The sequence below is a fragment of the Schistocerca serialis genome, unplaced genomic scaffold (assembly GCF_023864345.2).
Source record: "Schistocerca serialis cubense isolate TAMUIC-IGC-003099 unplaced genomic scaffold, iqSchSeri2.2 HiC_scaffold_1420, whole genome shotgun sequence".
NCBI lineage: Eukaryota > Metazoa > Arthropoda > Insecta > Orthoptera > Acrididae > Schistocerca > Schistocerca serialis.
In genome coordinates, this window is record NW_026047648.1 from 4221552 (window position 1) to 4248567 (window position 27016).

The following is a 27016-nucleotide window of genomic DNA, read 5'->3' on the forward strand; positions in this document are numbered from 1 at the left end:
AGAGACTCCTTCAATACCACATGAGCTCTGGTTTTTCGGTATATTTATAATTCCCTTAATTGCAGTGGGGGGTGTTGGTGCTATTTCTAAAGGCCTAAAGTCCTGGGAACAACATTTTTTTGCTTCAACTGAACCGTTTAACACAATTTTTGCTGCTACACTCAGAAAGTGATTGTTAAAAATACTTGCAGCTTGTGAATTAGCACTCACAACATCACCATGTAGCTTTATTGCTATAGTATGCTGTGTACTGTCAGGCTGCCCCGTCTCCTGTTTGACAATATTCCATATAGTTTTTATCTTATTATCCGCATTATTAATTTCTGTCAGAACACACAAGCTTCTCGACTTCTTAATGACTTTCCTTAAAATATTACAGTATCTTTTGTAATAAGCAAGTAACGTCAGATCCTGGCAAATTCTGGCCTGTCTGTATATTTCGCTCTTCCTCTTACACGGTATCTTAATTCCCTTAGTAATCCATGGCTTGCTTGACGTTGTAATGGCTTTTTTGGATAACGTTTCAGGAAAGCAATTCTCAAATATTGAGATAAATTTATGATGGAATAAATTGAATTTGGCATCAGCATCATTTTCTTTGTATACATGTTCCAGGCTGCACTTAAAGCTCTGTACCCTGTTCGCATTAATAAGCCTCCCTGCCTTGTATGAACGTGCCTGAATCATGTAAGGTGCTAATGTGTTATTTCCATTAGCTGTGCATCATGATCACATAGCCCATCGACGACTGGGTACACATTAATTGTTTCTGCCTGAGCACTGTCTATCAAAATGTTATCGATAAGTGATCTATTATCCTGTTGCACACGAGGTAGAAAATTTACAACAGACACTAGATTGAAACAACCAAACAAAGATTCTAGCTCATTTTCCCTATCGGTATCTTTTAAGAAATCTTCATTAAATCACCACAAACCATTAACTGCTTCTTTTTGTCTGACAGGTAGCTTAATAATGCCTCAAGATTTTTCACGAATAGCTGAAAGTTACCTTGAGGGGCTCTGTAGATTGTTACAATTACTATAGAAGTACATTGCAGTAGCAATTCACGAGGACATGCCTCAAGGATCTGATCTACACAAAAACTATTTGTTTCAATATTTTTGACTTTGTGTCCAGTTTTTATATAAGTAGCAACTCCTTTTTCCACGTTGACTCTACACGAATAAGATGCTAATCTGTAATCCCTTAAATTTAACTTCTCCATCCCTGCGGTTACATGGTGTTCAGAGAGACACAAAACATATATACCTTCAGAATTCACCCCATTTTCTAGGCGTGCAGGAAGCTCATCTATCTTGTTTTTCAGTCCTCTAGTGTTCTGATGAAACACCTAAATTTTATTTCTTTGGACACTGCTACAGACATTATGGCACTGTTCTGTTTTAATCTCTTTCAATACTCTGTCTGCAGCCTGACTCTAAGCTAAAAAATGTGTCCCTCTGACTCAGGTATTTTGTTTTGTGTGCATGTGGCCCCCCTTACATTTTCTGCGAGATGATCAACTAATCTATCCTTCCCCCTCCTAAGGCGCATTCAAGATTTATCACAAACACGCCACCCTAGGGGCGGTCTGTCATAATAAAATGTTAGTTACGGGCACAGCAACTGTAAAAGCCCTCCTAAGACAAACGATGATGCTTTTCGAAACTAGACAATCGCTGCAGTCAGCGTGACACGTGCTTCTCTCTGGGACTTTCTTACTCACATAACAGAGTTACATTACGCAACGTTCGATGTTATCTGCATATAAGAGGGTGCGCTATCAGGAATGAGTGCTTAGATTTCGTGACTTTCTCGGATTAAAAAACCGAGAGACGACGCTGTTGCGAGTGAAATAGCCAGCTGTGACATTTATATTTTTTCTTCTAACAAATATTTGACTTTTTTCCAGAATGTTTCGTGATTTCAAAGCGTGTGATTAGACAGGAATCTAATTTAATTACTGCGAGTGAAGTGAGCAGCAATGACATAAAAAGGAGTCTAGGAAAGTTTTGCAATACGGCTTCATTTATTTAATTTTTTCGAAGTAATTTCCGCCGCTTCGAATACACCACTCCATCCTCCGGTACCAATCCTTACACCAGTTCTCCCAAGTTAACTGTTGTTGTCCCTAGCACTCAGCAGGTCCTCTTCACTTGAAAACTGCACTGCTTCCAGCTTCATTTTCACGTACGAAAACAGTGGAGAGTCACAAAGTGCATGGTCTATCCGAAATTTGAGCCACTTCGCTTGTAGCACGCCAGGTGGAATAGTTCTGTCATGGCTGCCTTGCAGTATTTTAAAGGAATACGTGGACAGAGGTGGTACAGACTGCGCGTAACGCCACTACATTGAAACAGACTTCTGGACCAAACACTAGCAGCAGCAGCATCCAGAGGGACTCAGAATGTGTTATCTGCCTGCTAGCATCCATTTGCAGATCGCTTCAAAGAAGAACGCAACAAAAAAAAGTCGAGGCGATCTTGTTCTTCCACGGACAATGTTTGCTCCAAAGCTGTGGTATTTTAATAACTTACATTACAGGAACATGTAGACGAGAATAGGTTTTGACACATTGCGCCTTCATTTGCAATTTTGTAACATTCTTTAAAAACTTTTCTCTGTAATACCCCATTGAATGAATGCCTCAACTAGGAATGCTTACAAAACTGGAGTTATTGTGTAGCGTGTTCTAAGTGCGAATGGTGCGCTTACTCTTTGTTATTGTTAGCAAAAACTTTATACGAACTGATTGCGCAATGCAACTCGCAATACCATTAAAGAAATACAGTCATCGCAAAATACACTCAGCCCCCCTTACGCACTGAATCCTCTGGCCCTGCTCATAACTGGAAACTTTGGTCCCTGTGCACATTAAAAAAAAAAAGTTTTACCTCGACAGCTGCAACAGTGCATCGCGCAATGCAACTCGCAATACCATTAAAGAAATACAGTCATCGCAAAATACACTCAGCCCCCCTTACGCACTGAATCCTCTGGCCCTGCTCATAACTGGAAACTTTGGTCCCTGTGCACATTAAAAAAAAAAAGTTTTACCTCGACAGCTGCAACAGTGCATCGCGCAATGCAACTCGCAATACCATTAAAGAAATACAGTCATCGCAAAATACACTCAGCCCCCCTTACGCACTGAATCCTCTGGCCCTGCTCATAACTGGAAACTTTGGTCCCTGTGCACATTAAAAAAAAAAAGTTTTACCTCGACAGCTGCAACAGTGCATCGCTATATATTCTGGTCTCTCATGAAGAAGAATAAAATAAGAGCGTAAGTCAATTTTTATCCGCAATTTAGCTATTTTTGTTTATTTCGGTAGTACTGTCGTTTTACGTCGATGACCCATGCTTTATTTGTTGTCGTATCTCTGCAATTTCCGACCTGCTAGGTTAGTTTGGTTATCGCTGCCGTGCTGTCAATCGTGGCTGCTCCGCCGTCTATTCGCACCAGAGAAGAGCGACGTCCAGTGATCCGCTTTTTGTGGTCGGAAGGCGTATCAGGGGCCGGAATTCATCGAAGACTTCCGGTACAGTACGGGAACAGTGTTTTGCACAACGGAGTGTCTACGAATGGATTGAAAAATTCCGAAATGGTCGCACAAGTGTTACGCACGGTGTAGGAGCCGGACGACCGCCTACCGCCACAAATGAACAAACCATTCACATGAAATGATTCTCTTAGACGATTAACTGTGGACCAAGTGGCACATGGTCTGCACATTAGTCACGTTTCTGCCTACGAAATCATCCACAACAGGCTTGGGTTTCATAAAGTTTGTGCAAGATGGGTCCCAAAACAACTCCCACAGTTGCATAAACAAACGCGCTCGGACATCTCCAAAAAACGTTTGGATCGCTTCTTAGACGGCATCATTACGGGTGACGAAACATGGATCCACCATTACGAGCCGGACAGTAAACGGCATGCAGTAGAAACATCCAAATTCGCTGTGCAAGTAGTACTTCAAGACCCAACCGTCCGTACGAAAACTGATGCTCACGGTTTTTTTGAACGTACGAGGTCCAGTACTGGAACATGGGGAAAGGGGCACAACAATAAACAGTGTACGCTGAAGTGAGATGCCTACTGCCAGGCTAAAGGCTGCAGTTCGAAGCAAACGCCGAGGACTGCTGTCAGAAGGTGTTGTTTCTGCACGACAATGCCCGTCCTCACACTGCTGCCCACACTGCTGAAACGCTTCAGAAACGCAAATTTGAAGTACTGGATCATCCCCCGTATAGTCCCGATCTTGCCCGTTCTGACTTATCGCTTGTTTGGTCCACACCAACGAGCATCAAGGGGCCGTCGATGTGCCTCGGACGAAGCAGTGAAAGAAGTTCGCAGCTCAACCGAGAACCTTCTTTTATGACGCCACCAGGAGGCTTGTGCAACGATGGACAAGTGCGTTGCCGGCCGGTATGGCCGAGCGGTTCTGGGCGCTACGGTCTGGAACCGCGCGACCGCTACGGTCGCAGGTTCGAATCCTGCCTCGGGCATGGATGTGTGTCATGTCCTTAGGTTAGTTAGGTTAAAGTAGTTCCAAGTCCTAGGGGACTGATGACCTCAGAAGTTAAGTCTCATAGTGCTCAGAGCCATTTTGAACCAAGTGCGTTCAAACGAACGGAGACTATGTCGAAGAATGATGTTCTTGTAAGTTTCCTGTTTGATTACAATAAAACTTTATAACTACTTTGCGGATGATTGACTTACCCTCGTATTTAACATCTTTACCTTGCTTGCGAGAAGACTTCTGCCTCCACATCTACGTTTCCAATAATACATGCACTCTCAATTCCTACATTATAATCTAACACTTGGTGGCTTTACAGAGCACGCCAGAAAAACTGCCTACTTCATCCTCTTTCTCTCACAGACAGCGCACTCTTACTGCAACACTACGATCTCAGACCAGAAGCAGTATCTTTGGCTCGGCAATCGTGCAAAGTCAGCGATCCCCTTTATAGACCCGTCAGAGACATAACATCGTTTATAATACAATAGTTTCATTTTAGTGTACGTTAGTACCATTACAATATTCGAGCGCCACATGTAAAGGTACCCCAGTATACTCCTTTCCATTTTAGTGCGAGGTAATTGAAATACCTTATTAAAAGGTTAACAAACAGTCAATTTGGAGAAAATTAGTGTAATCTTCATGTTCTGAGTGTAAAATTTCCTTCAGCAGATTTTGATGGGTACATTTATGTGGGCCGTAAGCGCGTTCGTCTTATATTGTGTACAGACAGTGCTAAAGTTAATGGAGAAATGCTTTGTCTGCACAGATAGCGACAGGATGACAGCTGCTCGAAAAGTAAGGATAAATTTGACAAACCTGGCAGGTACGCGTACGTGCTTGTTTGACAAACTCGTGGACAGCTAAACAGTGAATTTGAGAAAAAAGTTGGACATGGTTTCAAATCTGAACACGGGAGAGAGGGGGGCCGTGGGCAGCCTGTACTGGTCGTCAGCATTCGGGGTTGTCACAGGAACTCACGGGCTCTAAAATGGATTCCTTAACAGCTATGAACACGATCTTCGCTATGGTGAAGCGTATCTCTTCTCCCGTAGCTTTTATGGTATGCGTTTCAGAGGCTATGTTTAGCACTGTTTTTAAAAAACCAATCTGATTGGAATTATTTTCATTAAAATGAGTTCGGAACCACCGGTGCACATTTATTTACACATTTTTATTACCTTCTGCATTTATGTCTGCAGAGTTGCGTAATTTGAATTTGCCGCTGAGATATTTGTTAAGATGGCGGCAGACAATTGATAGACTTTCTATTGTTAGAGCAAATTTCATTTTAACAGGATAAGTATTTGAAATGCTTATTATACTTTACCTTTATATTCTGCACTATTTAGACTAATTTTCATCGAGCAAACCTTTGATGCTTTCGTAAGAAACACAGATAAAAACGCGATACAAATCGCTATCATCAATGGCTGCGCTCCTTGCAGCGGAAAGAAATAATTAATACAAAAAAATGGCTCTGAGCACTATGGGACTTAGCTACTGAGGTCATCAGTCCCCCAGAACTTAGAACTACTTAAACCTAAATAACCTAAGGACATCACACACACCCATGCCCGAGGCAGGATTCGAACCTGCGACCGTAGCGGACGCGCGGTTCCAGGCTGTAGCGCCTAGAACCGCTCGGCCACCCCGGCCGGCATAATTAATATAGATAATGCTTATTGAGAGAGGAATAATTATTCACTCATATGTATAATAATAATAATGAACTCTATTCTCAAGTAATAATTAACAAATAATTACCATTTCTTAACAGACCTCAGTTTGATATACGTCTTGCGTCCGCAACCTACAAAAGCCAACCAACAAATGGTAAAGACAAAAGTAAGACAAACGCAGATCATAAAAGGAATTTACAATCCTTGTTGTCTTTGTGTGATACACATCGATATGTCCAATTACATAATAAAATATTATATAAATTATTAATATTTATCGTCGTTTTATTTCACTGTTTTTTCATATGTCGGATAGATAATGTTCATAACTGTTAGATGCATTATTTCCTTTCGTCGCACTGTAGCTAAAATTATCTCGTGGACGTTACAGTACGTTCATTGTGAAAGCCGTAGGAATTCTCCACAAAAGCTATGCAAAACTTGCGAAATACTTGGAGAAGCAGCTAACAGATGGCGCCGGACACCGTGCAGCTCGTGCATAATCTAAATCGCCCCCTCTGCAGGCAGTACGGAGGTGGCGCAAGCGAACAGTCAAACTTGCCCTGTAGTGCGTCAACACGCCACACAGATCGCCGATGCGAGCTCGCCCGGTGTGGTGGGATGGCTGGCGAGGAGTGAGATGGGCGAATATTGAGTCCAGTCCGTACCTGTGCTGTGCTGTACTCACAAGGGAACCTCCCCATCGCACCCCCCTCAGATTTAGTTATAAGTTGGCACAGTCGATAGGTCTTGAAAAACTGAACACAGATCAATTGAGAAAACAGGAAGAAGTTGTGTGGAACTATGAAAAAATAAGCAAAATATACAAACCGAGTAGTTCATAGGAAGATAGGCAACATCTGGGAACGCAGGAACGCCGTGGTCTCGTGGTAACGTGAGCAGCTGCGGAACGAAAGGTCCTTCGTTCAAATCTTCCATCAAGTGAAAAGTTTAATTTTTTATTTTCAGTTTGTGACACTCATATGTTTTCATCACTTTTTTGGGAGTGATTATCACATCGACAAGAAAACCTAAATCGGGCAAGGTAGAAGAATCTTTTTACCCATTCGCCAAGTGTACAAGTTAGGTGGGTCGACAACATATTGCAGTCATGTGACGCACATGCCGTCACCAGTGTCGTATAGAATATATCACATGTGTTTTCCTGTGGAGGAATCGGTTGACCTATGACCTTGCGATCAAATGTTTTCGGTTCCCATTGGAGAGGCACGTCCTTTCGTCTACTAATGGCACGGTTTTGCGATGCGGTCGCAAAACACACACTAAACTTATTACAGTGAACAAAGACGTCAATGAACGAACGGACAGATAATAACTATGCAAAAATAAAGAAAGTAAAACTTTCACTCTAGACAAGACTTGAACCAAGGATCTCTCGCTCAGCAGCTGCTCACGCTACCACGGGACCACGGCGTTCCTGAGGTCACAGAATCCTTCGTGTTGCCTATCTTGCGCATGGACTACTCAGTTTGTATATTTTGCTTATTTTTTTCATAGTTCCACACAACTTCTTCCTGTTTTCTCAATTGATCTGTGTTCAGTTTATCAAGGCCTATCCACTGTGCCAACTTATAACTAAATCTGAGGGGGGTGCGATGGGGAGGTTCCCTTGTCAGCACAGTGAGCATGTCTGAAGTATTCATTTACAAAGCAAAACATCTGTCGGGTGCGGGATAGAGATCCTCCGACGTCATCTGTGTGGCCACAAATTGTTCCAAAATTGCAACGTAGTCTTCACCGCTGACCGTTTCTCGCATGACTAACGCCTCTGCTGCTTACTACACCTCAACAGCGACTTTGCGAGAATACAGCAGTTTTGGCTCACGTAAATGAAGATGTTTATTCACGTGGACGTGAGCATCGTCTACGAACAAGAAGTAGCCAATAATATAAAACACTTCACTGTCGGTCATTGTGAACATCTGGTTCGCAAAGTCGGCTGGTACAGGTGTGGTCTAGTGGCTTTGGATTTCTAATTGACACGTGTGTAGGCGACGTCTGCTACCTACAACGCTTGAAACCATTATCTTGGATTTTGCTGACTAATTCCAGAAACGGTGGCGCCATTTTCAGGAGTAACAGCAGTTCGCCTGACGCCGACATTCCACATCTACATTCTCCTCTAGATCGTCAGCTACGCTGCCCTTCCGTTGCAACTTGGCGAATAGCTCACGGATCGTTAGCGAATCGGGGCTTTCCGGGACATTCCATCGCGCTTCAGAGCTGCGCCTCGTTGCGGCACGACTGTGTTCTCGCCTGCGCTATTCCGGTACCAGCAAACACGTTGTTCAGTTAAATACGGGGGCGGTGGCAAGGGGGTGTCATATTACACTGGATAAAATGACTTCAGAAATCAACGAATATAATACTTCAACAGAATCAATTATAAAAAAAAAATAATTATGTAGCAATATAGGTTGCAATGTATTGGAAACACATTTTATTAAAAGAATAATAGTGGCAAATAGCTTACTACCTAAACCAATAAATATCATTTAACTTAAAATAGGCATCTTATTATTTATTAATACACATTTTTTACACTAAACTCCAAAACAGTTATCAAAACTATTTTAAGCAACACCAAATTTTACCAATTTGTCGGTAGAGGACTTCCAACTCTCCAAGCTTATTTCACTCCCCCAGCCCCCCCCCCCCCCTTGACTGACTTCTAGGGTCACCCTGGTTGAATGCCCCGTTTCAGCCTCTTCTTTCTATGCTCTAACATCCATTCAGTTTCAGCGGTGGAACCGCATAACACCAAAACTCCAGAAATGCCAGGGTACGGAAAGAGAGACCGACAGTGGCGCTCCGAGTGGCCTGGCAGTGAACTTCGACTTCGGGGAGACCATCTGCAGTGTTTCTTTGCGAAATACGAGCACTAGATGCTGATATTTCTCATTTATGCTTTATGCAGCGGTCTGGTAGTCTGGTGGTAAAACGTATTTATTTGCAAAGCAAAGTATTGCAATTTCGACCGTGTGGCTGTTATCAAGTGGAAATTTTATTTCAGCCATGTTGGATAAAATTCAACCAAATGGAAATTATCTTCCTGATTACAACTTTGTGTGTATTGCTCTCTTCAATTTGCAGTGTAAACATGTCGCTCGCATTCTACTTAATTTTTACTTTCATCCCTGACAGTAGTTACCGCAAATGATTCCATATTTGCTTTTGTTTCGTACGAAATATAAGCTGGTTCCGTCGTAATGTGTTCTGCAGACTCCTTGTCTATTTGTTACTGCTCACGAATCTGCGTGCGAACTGCTCGATTTAAGTGCGCTGTAAGTATCTTTATAGTATTCCTTGTTAATATTGTTTCCATCCGTTTGTCGTACTCTCGCATTCAATGGAGCCACCGACTTTGTCATAGACTTCTGCTAAAACGTGTTGTCTGTAGTACGCGTTAGTAAACTGTGAAGACATTTGCGTAACTACTGTCGCACTTTCACCATTTGCAAAGAAGAAAGCTCCACCCACCAAAACAACAACGCATCTACATCCATGCGTTGACCGCCTGGCAAGAAACTACGCCATCCGACGCTGGATTAATTCCGTGACAAGACGTAATAAAGCTGGATTCCAGTACCGTCAAAACCTGCCACTTTGTGCGAGAAAATGCGAAAAACGGGTGCAAGCAAAAAACGTAGAACACGATCAATATACTTAACAATGCATTTAAATCGAGCACTTGTCCCACACATCCGTAAGGAATAACATAGACACCTAAGTCCACAGAATATCATGCAACGAATGTTTCGTGTGAAACAAACACTAATATGCTAAATTTACGCCACGCAGTATTACGAATGCGAGAAGAATGCAGTCAGAATACGAAAAACATATTTTACATGTAATTCAAAGAGTGCAATACACACGAAAAGTCGTAATCAGAAGCACAGTGTCTGTTTCTATTAACTAGGAAGCGAAAAGAAACACGGAACACCAAAGTCAGCCAGTATTAAAGCGAAATAATGGACTGACATACGTGCAGCGCTCCAAGTGGACTGGCACCGAACCAACGTGAAGTGCCTGTACGAGTTGCGAACGTAGTTGAACGGTTGCTCTTCTAAACTGCGTCCCATGCGAGCAGACCAGTCGCTCCTCTACCTGTGGTTACTCCTACTTCAGATGCTTGGTTCTGTACAGACATAACAGATCAATGTAGTCATAGGGTGGAGCTTTCATGACCCGCAGCTGATCCGCCGCGAATAGTCCTCCAGTCACAGTCACGCGTTCGTTACAGCTGCGAGTTAATAAAATACAAAGAAGTATGGAAAAAGATGAATGAATAACTTAATAATAAGGGTTTTAGCCTATTGATGTAGACGACAGAGAAATATGTCGAATACTGTTTATTCGAGAAAGAGCATCTCAAAAAGGATGTGGTCCTATGATATTCACTTAAAGTACAGATAAAAAAATACCCTTATCAAGTGGGACAAAGTTCCGCTGAGAGCGTTACAAAAATGGTAGCAAAGTTCACATACTAAAGTCACCAAAGATAAAATTAAGCCCATTTCGTGAACACAATATTATCATACACGATACGAGGACTTAGTACCCCGTACTCTCCCAGTATTCTGAGTTCTGTAAATCAAGGGGAAAATGTTACGAGGCTTACTGTGGAACACATTCAGACCTATCGAAATATTAAGTGAGAGCATTGTAGCGGCTGTGCGGCTCAATCGCGCACGTTACTCTAGACAGGTTTGAGTCCTTCCAGAGCTCCGGAATCGCTCCCTCCAACTCGTCACCCGAAAAGTCGCAGTCTCCACTTGACTCCCATAGTGTTCCGCTTCAGTGTGCTGAAGACTGTCCCCATCAAAAATACAAAGTCTACAAGCTCTGGTTCAACTTTGTTGTTGTTGTTGTTTTCAGTCCTGAGACTGGTTTGATGCAGCTCTCCATGCTACTCAATCCTGTGCAAGCTCCTTCATCTCCCAGTACTTTTACCACAATAATATTGAAATAAATAAATGTCATAAACATACGGTCAGACTCCGATTACTAACAATAAATATAAGCAATAGTTAGTTCATAAGTAAATGAGCTAGCATTACTGCGCAAGTGAGCCCACGATAAATAACAAGAGGCTATCGCTAAATATCATTTATACAATTACGTATGCCTTCTTAACACAAAGCATCTTTCGGTGCTCTTCTCAATTGTCGTTTCCGCTAACACGTGCAACTGACCCATTTTATATTAGCTGAGGTTTTTAATAGCACTTGCGATCGGTCTTTAAATAAAGTTAGTGCAAAATAGTAAACTGTTCATTAAAAAATACACAAGTATGACAATAGTGAGATATTTATGCTGTACTCATTTGCTGTGTAACTGAGGCAAGTACGATGTTATGACAAACATTTGCATTATGAAAAGGGTATAAAAGAAGTCGCAAATCAGTAAATAAAATATACAGGTCGGTAGCTTGCAGGGGTGACAGCTATAGTGCAATGCTAACGTCAGAACGTTTTGTGGAAATCGCATGAAACTATTTCAAGTCGTTAGTCCAGAAGTTCATTGTGTAAATGTTTATTCGCTGTGAAACATAAACTTCCGCAGTTTTAAAGATATCAGCTTAATAAGTCACGGTTGCAAAATACTGACACGAATTCTTTACAGACGAATGGAATAACTGGTTGAAGCCGACATCGGGGACGATACAGTTTGGATTCCGTAGAAATATTGGAACACGTGAGGCAATACTGACCCTACGACTTATCTTAGAAGAAAGATTAAGGAAAGGCAAACCTACGTTTCTAGCATTTGTGGACTAGGAGAAAGCTTTTGACAGTGTTGACTGGAATACTGTCTTTCAAATTCTGAAGGTGGCAGGGGTAAAATACAGGGAGCGAAAGGCTATTTACAATTTGTACAGAAAGCAGATGGCAGTTATAAGAGTGGATGGGCATGAATGAGAAGCAGTGGTTGGGAAAGAAGTGAGACAGGGTTGTAGCCTCTCCCCGATGTTATTCAACCTGTATATTGACCAAGCAGTAAAGGAAACAAAAGAAAAATTCGGAGTAGGTATTAAAATCCATGGAGAAGAAATAAAAACTTTGAGGTTCGTCGATGACATTGTAATTCTGCCAGAGACAGCAAAGGACTTGGAAGAGCAGTTGAACGGAATTGACAGTGTCTTGAAAGGAGGTTATAAGATGAACATCAACAAAAGGAAAACGAGGATAATGGAATGTAGTCAAATTAAGTCGGGTGATGCTGAGGGAATTAGATTAGGAAATGAGGCACTTAAAGTAGTAAAGGAGTTTGGTATTTGTGTAGCAAAATAACTGATGATGGTCGAAGTAGAGAGGATATAAAATGTAGACTGGCAATGACAAGGAGAGCGTTTCTGAAGAAGAGAAATTTGTTAATACAGAGTATAGATTTGTCAGGAAATCTTTTCTAAAAGTAGCCATTTTATATTTCATATCCTCTCTACTTCGAGCATCATCAGTTATTTTGCTCCCAAAATAGCAAAACTCGCCTACTTCTTTAAGTGTCTCATTTCCTAATCTAATACCCTCAGCATCACCCGACTTAATTCAACTACATTCCATTATCGTCGTTTTGCTTTTGTTGATGTTCATCTTATATCCTCCTTTCAAGACGCTGTCCATTCCGTTCAACTGCTCTTCCAGGTCCTCTGCCGCCTCTTGACAGGATTACTATGCATGTATGTATGTGTGTGTGTGTTGTGATACTGACACAAAGTAGCCCTCACCGCAGCGCCCGCGGTGTCTCGCTTCGAATGTATTATGCAGAAAGCAGAGGCGCGGGGAAACGGGTACTTTGCGCGCGCCAGTTCTTTTGTATTCGGACGCCGTCGCCGCCACCGCTAAACCGTAGAGTGAACGGGCGAGGCGGTTTCGTCAGCGAATTTCCCGCCGTGTCTCAGCGCTCGCGAATAGGCCGTGACGGAGCGTCGGGTCTGCTCTTTTTCTTTTATTTATACCGCGGGCCGCGCTTTGGTTTCTGCTGCGACCCTTTTTTACTTTCGCGAGTCGCGGCGCGTTGGATCGTGAATCAGTCACGCGGCGACCTGTCAGAAGTCACAAGTGACTGGGAACCCGCGGTTTCCACAGTACCGAGCCACCAGTATCTGGCTGTGGTTTCAGTCGCAGCTAGAAGTCACAGGTGACAACTAGAAGTAGCAGCACCGTAGCATTCCGTCACGCCAGAGAGCCAAGCCTGTCGACCGACGTCGTGTTCCATTGTAAGAACGTCCCGTCTCGCGCTGTCGACGTACATCTTGAATCCTCACAATCGTCTCTCATGTGTGTGGACAGATCAGTAGAGGAGCCAGCAGTTCAGAGTTCAAATGTTCAAATGTCTGTGAAATATTACGTGAATTAACTGCTAAGGTTATCACTCCCTAAGCTTACACACTACGTAACATAAATTATCCTAAGGACAAACACACACACCCATGGCCGAGGGAGGACTCGAACCTCCGCCGGGACCAGCCGCACAGAACATGACTGCAGCGCCTCAGACTGCTCGGCTAATCCCGCGCGGCTGCAGTTACAGTGGCAACTGCCTCTGGAAATGGGCCTGTGTTCGAACATTATCAAATACACTACTGGCCATTAAAATTGCTACACCACGAAGATGACGTGCTACAGACGGGAAATTTAACCGACAGGAAGAAGATGCTGTGATACGCAAATGATTGTCTTTACAGCGCATTTACACAAGGTTGGCGCCGGTGGCGACACCTACCACCGGCTGACATGAGGAAAGTTTCCAACCGATTTCTCATACATAGTTGACCGGCGATGCCTGGTGAAACGTCGTTGTGATGCCTCGTGTAAGGAGGAGAAATGCGTACCATCACGTTTCCGACTTTGATAAACGTCGGATTGTAGCCTATCGCGATTGCGGTTTATCGTATCGCGACATTGCTGCTCGCGTCGGTCGAGATCCAATGACTGCTAGCAGAATATGGAATCGGTGGGTTCAGGTGGGTAATACGGAACGCCGCGCTGCATCCCGACGGCCTCGTATCACTAGCAGTCGAGATGACAGGCATCTTATGCGCATGGCTGTAACGGATCGTGCAGCCACGTCTCGATCCCTGAGTCAGCAGATGGGGACGTTTGCAAGACGACAACCATCTGCACGAACAGTTCGACGACGTTTGCAGCAGCACGGACTATCAGCTCGGAGACCGTGGCTGCGGTTACTCTTGACGCTGCATCACAGACAGGAGCGCCTGCGATGGTGTACTCGACGACGAACTTGGGTGCACGAATGGCGAAATGTCATTTTTTGTGATGAATCCAGGTTCTGTTTACAGCATCACGATGGTCGCATCCGTGTTTGCAGTGAACGCATATTGGAAGCGTGTATTCGTCATCGCCATACTGGCGTATCACCTGGCGTGATGGTATGGGGTGCCATTGGTTACACGTCTCGGTCACCTCTTGTTCGCATTGACGGCACTTTGAACGGTGGACGTTGCATTTCAAACGTGTTACGACCCGTGGCTCTACCCTTCATCCGATCCCTGCGAAACCCTACATTTCAGCAGGATAATGCAGGACCAGCTCCTGTACGAGCCTTTCTGGATACAGAAAATGTTCGACTGCTGCCCTGGCCAGGACATTTTCCAGATCTCTCACCAATTGAAAACGTTTGGTGAATGGTGGCCGACCAACTGGCTCGTCACAATACGCCAGTCACTACTCTTGATGAACTGCGGTATCGTGTTGAAGCTGCACGGGCAGCTGTACCTGTACACGCCATCCGAGCTCTGTTTGACTCCATGCGCAGACGTATCGAGGCCGTTATTACGGCCAGAGGTGGTTGTTCTGGGTACTGATTTCTCAGGATCTATGCACCCAAACTGCGTGAAAATGGAATCACATGTCAGTTCTAATTTAATATATTTGTCCAATGAATACCCGTTTATCGCCTGCATTTGTTCTTGGTGTAGCAATTTTAATGGCCAGTAGTGTACATCCAAGAAAACGGTATTCAGCGCCAATTCACAAAATCTTATTCTTGTGCAACAGAACTGACGTTCTATTCACACGAAATAATGAGTTTATCGACAGGGATTTCAAATCATTTCCATATTTCCAACTTTCCATTGTGGTTTTCCACCGTTCCTGACAAGCATATTCCGCGCCTATGGAGTAGCACTTGTAGTGCGACCGGATTCGTGATTTCCTGTCAGAAAGGTCCACAGTGCAGAGTAATCGACGAAAAACTATCGAGAGTAAAACGGAAGTGTTGGAGACCCACTGCTGTCGCCGGTGTACAAAACCTGTTTAGGGGAGACCGTGATCGGCCCTCTAGTAAAGTCATCAGAAGATCGAAACCAATTTGCAAAATAACGTAGAGAGAAATCTGTACGGTTCGAAAAGTGGAAATTGAACGTAAATAATGAAAAGTGGATGGTCATCCACGTGAGTACTAAATGGAATCCGCTAAAGTTCGGTTACACGATAAATCACACCTATTTAAGGGTACCTAATTCAACCAAACACGTAGGAATTACGAGGAACCTAAATTGGAACGATCACATAGATAATGTGGAAAAGGCAAACCGAAGTCCGCGCTTCGGCAGAAGATGCGACAGATCTGCTAAAGAGACTGACCGACCACCCCATGTTTGTCCGTCGTTACCGTCGCCAAATAGGGGACAGAGCGGCGCGGGTGTGATAAGAATTGGGGCGGTGGTCGTTGAAGCAAAGGCGTTCTTCGTCTATATTTGGAGAAATGATCATTGTAGTAAATGAAGAGGGATTATCCCGCAACGACAGATTTAAGTGTTCCTTTCCCCTGTGCGCTGCTCCAGAGTGCAACGGCAGACAAATAGTGTGACATCGTCATTTTTATCTGTTTTCCGTCATTTTCTTTCAGTTGCCTTGAATTCGTGAAGGTACGTGCCGTCTATGCAACTAAATGCAGGCGGTTTGTTTGTTGCCTTACGGGTTTCGCTGCATTTATTTGGGCAGTGGCCTGAAATACATGTTTCTTTTTATACACACAATAAACGTATTATGTGATAGATTTAATCTGCTGATATATTACCTTTGTTTTTTCTTGTTTTTTAGGTTAGAAGCTACTTTTGTAGCACAACTTCCATATTGTGAATGTATCTTTCGTGTTACTTCAGATTTCGAGCGCTGCTAACACACATATCTGTGTTCCTGGTTACGTATTTGATAGTCTTCATACTCCAGTTAATCGAATCTGGCGTTGTTTATACACATGTCACATCACATGTTTGACTTTCACTGCCGTTCCGCGATCAGCATTGTGTGTTCTCGGTGTGTAGTGTTGCCAACTGTTCTTGTGTCTTTGTCTTTTGTTTTCTGTTGTGTTTGGTGTTTTCATTTGGGGTGTGTGTGTGTGTGTGTGTGTGTGTGTGTGTGTGTGTGTGTGTGTGTGTGGTTCGACGAACACTCTAGCAGGCACTTTAAATGTTCACACACAGGTGTCGAGTGACTGAAAATGTAGTTCAGACACCTATGAACATAACAAAGCAGTTGCAATCCGTATTCTAAAGACGAACTCGCACTGTATTGTACTGTATGATAATTTGTTATGATTCTCAACATCACATTTTTCACACTTGTTTCACTGGTACAAACATTTGAAGCCAAAGGAAGAACAGACGTAAGCGATACTTACTACAGACTAGTTTGCTGGGATGACATTTTCTCTTTGCTCAAGCCAGCTAATTACTAACACAACTTGTGTTTACCGTGTAACATATGACGAAGAGGAGTTGCAAATGTTAACAGAACCATTCCGCGTAGCATTTTGTCGGTTGCATTACCGAAAACGCCAACATTAGTCCTGACAAGTAGTTGGCGCTAAGAGGCGAAAACGTGTAACTTGTGTTGCAGTGTGCGGTTGACCTGAACACAGAAACCGGGTCCTTACACAGTCGACCTCCCTTGTATAAAACTCGCTCAAACGTCTGATTACCGTACAAATGAGTTCATGTCTTAAATATGTGATGTTAGGCATGTTAGTGAGGAAAAGCTTGAACTTATGACTTAAGTTTGTTGGTAGTTAAACAGTGAATGAGTGTTCTTTGACTAATTCGCGTTCCATTTGGAAAAAAGGTTGTTTTTTTCACGCATCTGGACGTTTACGGCGTCTTACCTCCTGAATTTGTCGTCGAACGATATAATTTTGCACGTACATTCGGTGTAGATAGTTCCTGCAAAGCGGTGTCGCCAATAGAGTTGGTAATAAAGAAGCAATAAATGAAAACGTCATATCTCATTCTGAAATCGGAGTACGTGAAGAGCCAAAATGTAGTAGTCGGTAAACTTGTTTTCTTTTCATCATTTTGTGGGACTTGTCAGGGAGAAAAAGTCGCCTAAATGGGTGGAGTGTTTGTCTGGAAGTCGCTCACCGCTCTCGTGCTGCTGAACATTGTCTGGATAAACTGCAGTCGTTTCAAAGAAAAATGCCTTGTTTTCATGCTGCACATAGAAATTATTATTTATGGGTGCATAAGTAAAAATAAAAATTTCGGTATGCAGCATGCAAAAAAGGCATTTTCTTTGAAACGACTGCAGTTTATATAGAGCTGCTGCGAAAATTGCCACTACAAGAAACGTCTGGGTAATTTGGCCGTAGCGAGCCACACAGCTTCCGACTGTCCGCTTCTCTTAGTGTGTTGAGGCCTTTAACGTAAGATTACACATCTTAATGAGTAGACTACGGTAGCACTTGACATTTTTAAAATCGCCGTGTATACATGGCGGGGAAGTGTGGGGGGGGGGGGGGGGGGGAGGGAATGTCCTAGAGCTCCTGCCGCATCCCAAATCTCAGTCTCCGTAATAACCCAACATATTTTGTCTGTCTTCGAGGTTAAATCCCTGCTGGGCAGGGAATGGAGTCAGAAGAAATTTTCTGTACTCTGAATCCATTTTACTTGCCTCTGCGCCTTGGGTTTGTCTATCTACTTACTTACGTACTCGCTGGTCATACCGGACTCGAGAGTCCATTACCGCAGCAACGTATTTTCGCCACCTGTCCCTGTCCTGGGCTATTTCCTTCCATTCCCCTTCAGTACCTAGGCTCCTCAAATCAGCCTTCACGTTGTCCTCCCATCGGCGCCTCGGTCTCCCCACAGGACTTTTTCCCTCCACCAGTACTCTGCGCGCTGCCCTGCCCTCATCCATTCGAGCTACGTGACCCGCCCATCGCAACCTACTTGATTTAATAATACTGATTGTGTCAGGGCTCGAGTAGAGTTCGTGAACCTCTTCGTTATCCACTTTTCTCCACTCTCCGCTAATGTCATCCCTTTTTGCTCCGAAAATTTTCCTCAAAATTTTGTTTTCAAATACTCGAAACGGCTTTCCATTTTGCACAGTGAGGGACCAAGTCTCACACCCATACAACATAACTGGTAGAATAATACTTTTGTGTATTCTAATCTTTAAATTCCTAGACAATATCCGTGATGAAAGTAATCCATTCAGTGAGAAGTAGCACGCATTTGCCGCCCGTAAACTCTTCTTCAGTTCGGATTCGATCTCATTTCTCGAAGTGATGTCCACGCCTAGATACTTAAATGTGTTCACTTTTTCAAACTGCATGTCTCCAACTCTTAACATTTCCTGATCTACTGCTGTTGGCATTCTGGTAGTAACCAGGTATTTAGTTTTGTCTTCACTTATCCTTAGACCTACGTCTTCACTAGCCTCGATTAACGCATTCGCATTTGCTGTTACAGATTCTTTCCTATCGCTAATGATGTTTAGATCATCTGCATACCCTAGTGTCTTAATATTTCCATTTAACTCCACACCCTCCGAATTATCTGCTGCCATTCGTACAATATATTCTAGGACTAAATTAAAAAGTAGCGGAGACATGGCATCTCGCTGCTTAAGTCCGTTCTTTATTACAAATTCTTCTGACTCCAATTTCCCCATGCGTAGTCTACCTTTTGCGTTTCTCAAACTCGCTTCTACAAGTCTAACATACTTCTTTGGTATCCCAAGTTCCAAAAGAATTCTGTACAATTTTGACTGCAATACTGAATCATATGCTTTTGTAAAAACTATGAAAAGATTATGAACTGGTTTATTGTATTCCCATTTCTTTTCCAAAATTTGACGCAGGGTCAATATTTGGTCTACAGTTGATCTACAGTCACACATAACTTTGGGTATTCTTTCATGTGACGAAAACATAAAACTTGTCCGCTTTCTATGCCATCAATTATAGTATCTTTATAGTGTGTTGTTTGCCGGAACTCATTCGCTGTGTGTTCCAAACGGCACGCTCATTTCAGAAGGGGCCCCCACCTACAGCTTCAGTCTACTCGCTGTTCTCCGGTAATCACCCAGCACTCCGAATCGTAGATGCTAATTCGATTTACATTTTCGGTTTTATTGGTGCTTCACAGGAAAGAAACGAAACGCGAAAGGTACACTTCAAACAGCCTTTGATTTAGCTGCACCAGACGACGCACAATCTTCAAAAACATACAAGCAAGTGAGGGGACGACGAAAGACATGTACAGTTAGACGGCGCAATGCGATTTTAAAACTGTGACGAATCGCGACTAGAAGTAGCTGTTGCAGCGAAAAGTAGCGTTCACAGAAATCACCGTTATCGCGAAGTGACAGTTTTAGCCCATCCCTGCCGGGGAACGTTTAGTCACGCGGTCTCTTGCGTGTGTTGACCGCGGACTGACGTCGGCTGACGTCACGGTTTTGCAACGGCCCCCTCCGTGGCCGCATTTGACTCTCTGTCCCTCTCTCCCTCCCTACCTCCCAGACCCAAAGCAAGTGCTGTGTGTACCTTGCGGAGACGAGATGATTTCGTAACGCACCGCTCGCTCGCTCGCTATCTCGCACTGCACGCGCACACAATGCACCGCTTGCCAACACAGACGGCGGTTTTTCTTTTCTTCTGAGGTCTCTTCTCAGAACGGTAGTTCAGGTGGGGGAGTCCACTCTACTTCTTATGTCCTGAGACACAGCAGTGGTGGGGCGATTCGACCAAACTGCAACGCAAGCATAGCGTCTATCACAATTAATGGCGTGTCGGTACCTCGTAAAATGACATTAAAAAAAAGTGTGTGATACCTTATGGGACTTGGCTGCTAAGGTCATCAGTCCCTAAGCTTACCTATTAGTTAACCTAAATTATCCTAAGGACGAACACACCCACACCCTGGCCCGAGGGGGGACTCGAACCTCCGCCGGGATCAGCCGCACACTCCATGACTGCAGCGCCCAGACCGCTCGGCTAATCCCGCGCGGCTAAAATGACCTTCCATCGCCACCCTTGGTCCTCTACTGCCTGTGTATATCAATGACCTTTCATCGTTAACATTACCAAATGCCAAGCTTCTTCCGTTTTCAGATGATACAAACATAGCAACATGTAGCAAATATAGTATAGAGTACTCCGTCTTCAGGCCACGAGTGGCCTACCGGGACCATCCGACCGCCGTGTCATCCTCAAGGAGGATGCGGATAGGAGGGGCGTGGGGTCAGCACACCGCTCTCCCGGTCGTTACGATGGTTTTCTTGACCGAAGCCGCTACTATTCGGTCGAGTAGCTCCTCAATTGGCACCACGGGGCTGAGAGCACCCCGAAAAATGGCAACAGCGCATGGCGGCCTGGATGGTCACCCATCCAGGTGCCGGCCACGCCGGACAGCGCTTAACTTCGGTGATCTCACGTGAACCGGTGTATCCACCTCGGTAAGGCCGTTGCCAAAGTATACAGTGAATCACTTTAATATTGGGACACTATGATATGCTAACCTTGCAGCCTCATAACTTTATTCGTAAAAAAACATATATCCGAGCATTATATTCCGTGATATGTCTTGTAAGTAACAGCATAAACTTTACTAACGTAACGTACGTAAGTTCTTTTATAATACTGTTTAAATACAACTCGGTCCTATATATTCGCGTTAGCTCAATATTCGGACACTTTGCAGAACTAATCATTTCAGGACAAGATTTTGTGGAACATGAAATGTTTCAATATCTTGTCGGGTAGCCATTCTGTTTTACCACTTCTTTCAAACGCTGCGGCATATTGCAAATGATCTTTTCTAAATAGTCCGCATGTGGACTGTCCCAATCTTCTTTTCATCGACGATACTGGTGCCTTTCTAATACGTCGCTCCACTTCTCAGTGGGGTTAAGATCTGGTGATTGAGGTGGGGTTGTAGGACTTTGGGCCAATTGTACAACAAATATTCGTGCACAGCGCCAGCCTTACGCTTCGCGTCGTTGTGCTGGTAAAACTTGAACGTGTTTGATATCCACACGGTTCCAGCACTTTTCCGCAAATTGTTCTTCAATGTGTTCAAATAGACACATTTGTCCATAATACTGTCGACGAAGAGCAATTCGCCCGGTCCAAATATCGATATACAGCCCCAGACGAGAACGCTGTCACCCGCATGCTTTACAGTCGGTTCAGTATTTGTTGACTGTGAATTCTTCGTTCTTCTTCCGCCACACCATGCTTCGTCCATCCGACCCAAAGACGTTAAATTTACAGAATGAGATTTTCACTCTGCGGCGGAGTGTGCGCTGATATGATACTTCCTGGCAGATTGAAACTGTGTGCCCGACCGAGACTCGAACTCGGGACCTTTGCCTTTCGCGGGCAAGTGCTCTACCGACTGAGCTACCGAAGCACGACTCACGCCCCGTCCTCACAGCTTTATTTCTGCCAGTATCTCGACTCCTACCTTCCAGGCTTTACAGAAGCTCTCCTGCGAATCTTGCTTCGGTAGCTCAGTTGGTAGAGCACTTGCCCGCGTAAGGCAAAGGTCCCGAGTTCGAGTCTCGGTCGGGCACACAGTTTCAATCTGCCAGGAAGTTTCACGTTAAATTTACCTTCGTCGGCAAAACTGCCGTCGTTCCACCGTATTTCATCCTTCACAATAAACTCCCTGGGCAAAGTACGATACCTTGTTCCGGTTCTGTTCACTCACGTACTGTTTCTTCACGGCCACTCTTCCACTGCAGCCGCTTTTGTTGAGGGCACTTCGATCTGTTTGAGGATGCGCCCTTTCTCGCCAGCCTCTTTTAGCAGCTCACGTGATAAGCCGGCTGCACTGACTGACGGATCCTCCTTCATTTTCCGTATTAGCTGCGCAGTAGTTTGTCCACATGATTTACCTTTCGCGTTGCGACACAAGCTGTCTGTCGTACCTCGAAACTAGCGTTTGCTTTGCTTGGCGTTATGCCGTGTGGTCAGTCGGCCGCGCTTGTAAACACACACTTGCCGTCTGACCCGAGGCTTTCACCCCGGTGAGAGCGCTGGAAGCGGGTGCAGCCCTGCCATCCGTCCAGATAATAAAGTAACGACACCATCGCTTTATTTCAGTCGCTTACTTAACGAGTAGTATACTATTATTTACTAGACACCTGGCTTCATATAATACGTGCATATATACACTACTGGCCATTAAAATTGCTACACCAAGAAGAAATGCAAATGATAAACAGGTATTCATTGGACAAATATATTATACTAGAACTGACATGTGATTACATTTTCACGCAATTTGGGTACACAGATCCTGAGAAATCAGTACCCAGAACAACCACCTCTGGCCGTAATAACGGCCTCGATACGTCTGCGCATTGAGTCAAACAGAGCTCGGATGGCGTGTACAGGTACAGCTGCCCATGCAGCTTCAACACGATACCACAGTTCATCAAGAGTAGTGACTGGCGTATTGTGACGAGCCAGTTGCTCGGCCGCCATTCTCCAGACCGTTTCAATTGGTGAGAGATCTGGAGAATGTGCTGGCCAGGGCAGCAGTCGAACATTTCCTGTATCCAGAAAGGCCCGTACAGGACCTGCAACGTGCGGTCGTGCATTATCCTGCTGAAATGTAGGGTTTCGCAGGGATCGAATGAAGGGTAGAGCCAGTATGGCGATGACGAATACACGCTTCCAATGTGCGTTTACCGCCATGTCGCCAAACACGGATGCGGCCATCATGATGCTGTAAACAGAACCTGGATTCATCAGAAAAAAATGACGTTTTGCCATACGTGCACCCAGGTTCGTCGTAGAGTACACCATCGCAATCGCTCCTGTCTGTGTGCAGCGTCAAGGGTCTCCCAGCTGATAGTCCGTGCTGCTGCAAACGTCGTCGAACTGTTCGTGCAGATGGTTGTTGTCTTGCAAACGTCCCCATCTGTTGACTCGGGGATCGAGACGTGGCTGCACGACCCGTTACAGCCGTGCGGATAAGATGCCTGTCATCTCGACTGCTAGTGATACGAGGCCGTTGGGATCCAGCACGGCGTTCCGTATTAGCCTCCTGAACCCTCCGATTCCATATTCTGCTAACAGTCATTGGATCTCGACCGACGCGAGCAGCGATGTCGCGATACGATAAACCGCAATCGCGATAGGCTACAATCCGACGTTTATCAAAGTCGGAGACGTGATGGTACGCATTTCTCCTCCTAACACGAGGCATTACAACAACGTTTCACTAGGCAACGCCGGTCAACTGCTGTTTGTGTATGAGAAATCGGTTGGAAAGTTTGCTGATGTCAGCAAGTTGTAGGTGTCGCCACCGGCGCCAGCCTTGTGTGAATGCTCTGAAAAGCTAATCATTTGTATGTCACAGCATCTTCTTCCTGTCGCTTAAATTTCGCGTCTGTAGCACGTCATCTTCGTAGTCTAACAATTTTAATGGCCAGTACTGTAATTACCTCGCAGACAAAATTAATACTAAAATCAGGCTTTTTGAAGATGATGGACATATCTACAATGAAATACTGTCTGAAAAAGTTGAACAAGTATTCAGTCAGATATCGATAAGATTTCAAACCTGTGCAAAGATTGGCAACTTGTTCAAACGGTAAAAAATGTAAAATTTTGCACATTACAGAACGAAAAACTGGCGTATCCTAAGATAATTTCAGTGAGTCACAGTTGGTGTCGATTAATTCGTACAAATACCTGTGTGTAATCCTTTGTAGGGATATGAAAAGGAGCGGTCACTTCATTCAGTGGCGGGTTAAGCAGGTCGGAGACTCAGGTCTACTGGTAGAAGAACACTGCGCAAAGTGCAGTCAGTCTAAAGGAGATGGCTTATAAATGACGTACAACCGGTTCTAGAATACTGACCAAGTGTGTGGGACCTGAACCAGACAGGGCTAACAGCAGGCATCGATCGTATACAGAAAAGGGCAGCACGAACGGCCAAAGGTTTGTTTCATGCAAGGAAGAGCCTCACGGACGTGGGAAGAAAGTGAACTAGCAAACCGTTGAAGACAGATGTAAAGTCTCCCGAGAAAGTTTCAAGAACCGGCTTTAGATTGTGCCTCTAGGAATACACTAAAACCCCCCTACCTATCGTTCACATGGGGATAACTTCAGTAAGATTAGAATATTTCCTGCACGAACAGACAACTCTTCCCGCGAACCGTACTTGAATGAAACGGGAAAAAAACCTTAACTGGCACAGTGACATGTACCCTCTGCCACGCACCTCAATGGTTCGCAGAGTATGTAGAGGCCTAAAATACAATTTCAGGTCGATTATGTTTTCTACGGAATCAGGAAGCAGTCACCATTGTAGTGCTGTTGCTATAAACATGTCCTGTGTACAAAAATATTCAAAATTGCTCTGACAAGGGAACCTTCCCATCGCACCCCCCTCAGATTTAGTTATAAGTTGGCACAGTGGATAGGCCTTGAAAAACTGAAAACAGATCAATTGATAAAACAAGAAGTTGTGTGGAACTGTGAAAAAATAAGCAAAATATACAAACTGAGTAGTTCATAGGAAGATAGGCAACATCAATGACACTGGGACCGCAGCAGCGCCGTGGTCCCGTGGTAACGTGAGCAGCTGCGGAACGAAAGGTCCTTGGTTCAAATCTTCCATCGAGTGAAAAGATTAATTTTTTATTTCCAGTTTATGTGACAAGCTCTTTATGTTTTCATCACTTTTTTGGGAGTGATTATCACATCCACAAGAAAATGTAAATCGGACAAGGTAGAAGAATCTCTTTACCCCTTCGCCAAGTGTACAAGTTAGGTGGGTCGACAACATATTCCTGTCATGTGACGCACATGCCGTCACCAGTGTCGTATAGAATATATCAGACATGTTTTCCTGTGGAGGAATCGGTTGACCTATTACCTTGCGATCAAATGTTTTCGGTTCCCATTGGAGAGGCACGTCGTTTCGTCTACTAATCGCACGGTTTTGCGGTGCGGTCGCAAAACACAGACACTAAACTTATTACAGAGAACAAAGACGTCAATGAACGAACGGACAGATAATAACTATGCAAAAATAAAGAAAATAAAATTTTCACTCCAGGGAAGACTTGAACCAAAGACCCCTCGTTCAGCAGCTGCTCACACTACCTCGGGACCACGACGCTCCTGAGCTTATTATGTCCATTATGTTGCCTATCTTGCGCATGGACCACTCAGTTTGTATATTTTGCTTATTTTTTTCATAGTTCCACACAACTTCTCCCTGTTTTCTGGATTGATCTGTGTTCAGTTTTACAAGGCCTATCCACTGTGCCAACTTATAACTAAATCTGAGGGGGGTGCGATGGGGAGGTTTCCTTGTGAGCACTATGGGAATCAACATCTTAGGTCCCCTAGAACTTAGAACTACTTAAACCTAACTAACCTAAGGACATCACACACACCCATACCCGAGGCAGGATTCGAACCTGCGACCGTAGCAGTATAAACATATTGAAATTACGTATTACCAGTAAAGGTTAGGCGCAAGGAGTGTGTTGCTATTGGTCGTGATCGACTTTGCTGAGTAATCGATAGTCGGCTATGGAATTGTATCACAGTAACTAGCCGCGAGATTCGATTAAAGCAGGTACTGTAACTGCTTTCTGTACACCCTTCCTCGATCTGCTGGGTGACGTTGGGTATCTGATAATAGATGACTTATCTGGTCTGAAACCAGACTGTTCTTTGTAGATGACAACAGAAAACTCGATTTACAATCATTCTCTCCAGAACTTAAATAGGCGGCACAGAAACGACATATGTTTCAAGTGCTTGGGGCTATTAGCTGGCTTAAGCAATGCCACAACTTTATACCACGCACCAGAGCTGTGGAATTATCATTCTAGTTAGACAAGCGTTCATAATTTTCAGGAACCATTTCAGGGTTACAAAGTTTTTTTCTTGCTCCAATGTCTCGGTTTTTTTTCCGCCCGATGAATAGCAGTTCAGTCCATTGTGTGGGGATCGAGTGTCAATGCTATTATTCGAAATAAGCGCCCAAGGAATAGAAAAGCAACTGAAATCATTCAATAGAGGAAAGTCCACTGGATCTGACGGGATACCAATTCGATTCTACACAGAGTACGCGAAAGAACTTGCCCTCCTTCTAACAGCCGTGTACCGCAAGTCTCTAGAGGAACGGAAGGTTCCAAATGATTGGAAAAGAGCACAGGTAGTCCCAGTCTTCAAGAAGGGTCGTCGAGCAGATGCGCAAAACTATAGACCTATATCTCTGACGTCGATCTGTTGTAGAATTTTACAACATGTTTTTTGCTCGCGTATCGTGTCTTTTTTGGAAATCCAGAATCTACTCTGTAGGAATCAACACGGATTCCGGAAACAGCGATCGTGTGAGACCCAACTCGCTTTATTTGTTTACGAGACGCAGAAAATATTAGATACAGGCTCCAAGGTAGATGTCATTTTCTTTGACTTCCGGAAGGCGTTCGATACAGTTCCGCACTGTCGCCTGATAAACAAAGTAAGAGCCTACGGAATATCAGACCAACTGTG

The 27016-nt window shown here is 44.1% G+C and overlaps 1 protein-coding gene and 1 non-coding gene across 2 annotated transcripts in view; both read left to right on the plus strand.

Moving 5' to 3' along the window:
- LOC126443008 (amyloid beta A4 precursor protein-binding family B member 1-interacting protein-like) overlaps positions 1-27016 on the plus strand; it is a 536811-nt gene that overhangs the window by 6569 nt on the left and 503226 nt on the right. The window lies entirely within an intron of this gene.
- Positions 21985-22059, plus strand: Trnat-cgu (transfer RNA threonine (anticodon CGU)). The gene has a single exon. It is a non-coding gene; the product is annotated as a tRNA-Thr (tRNA).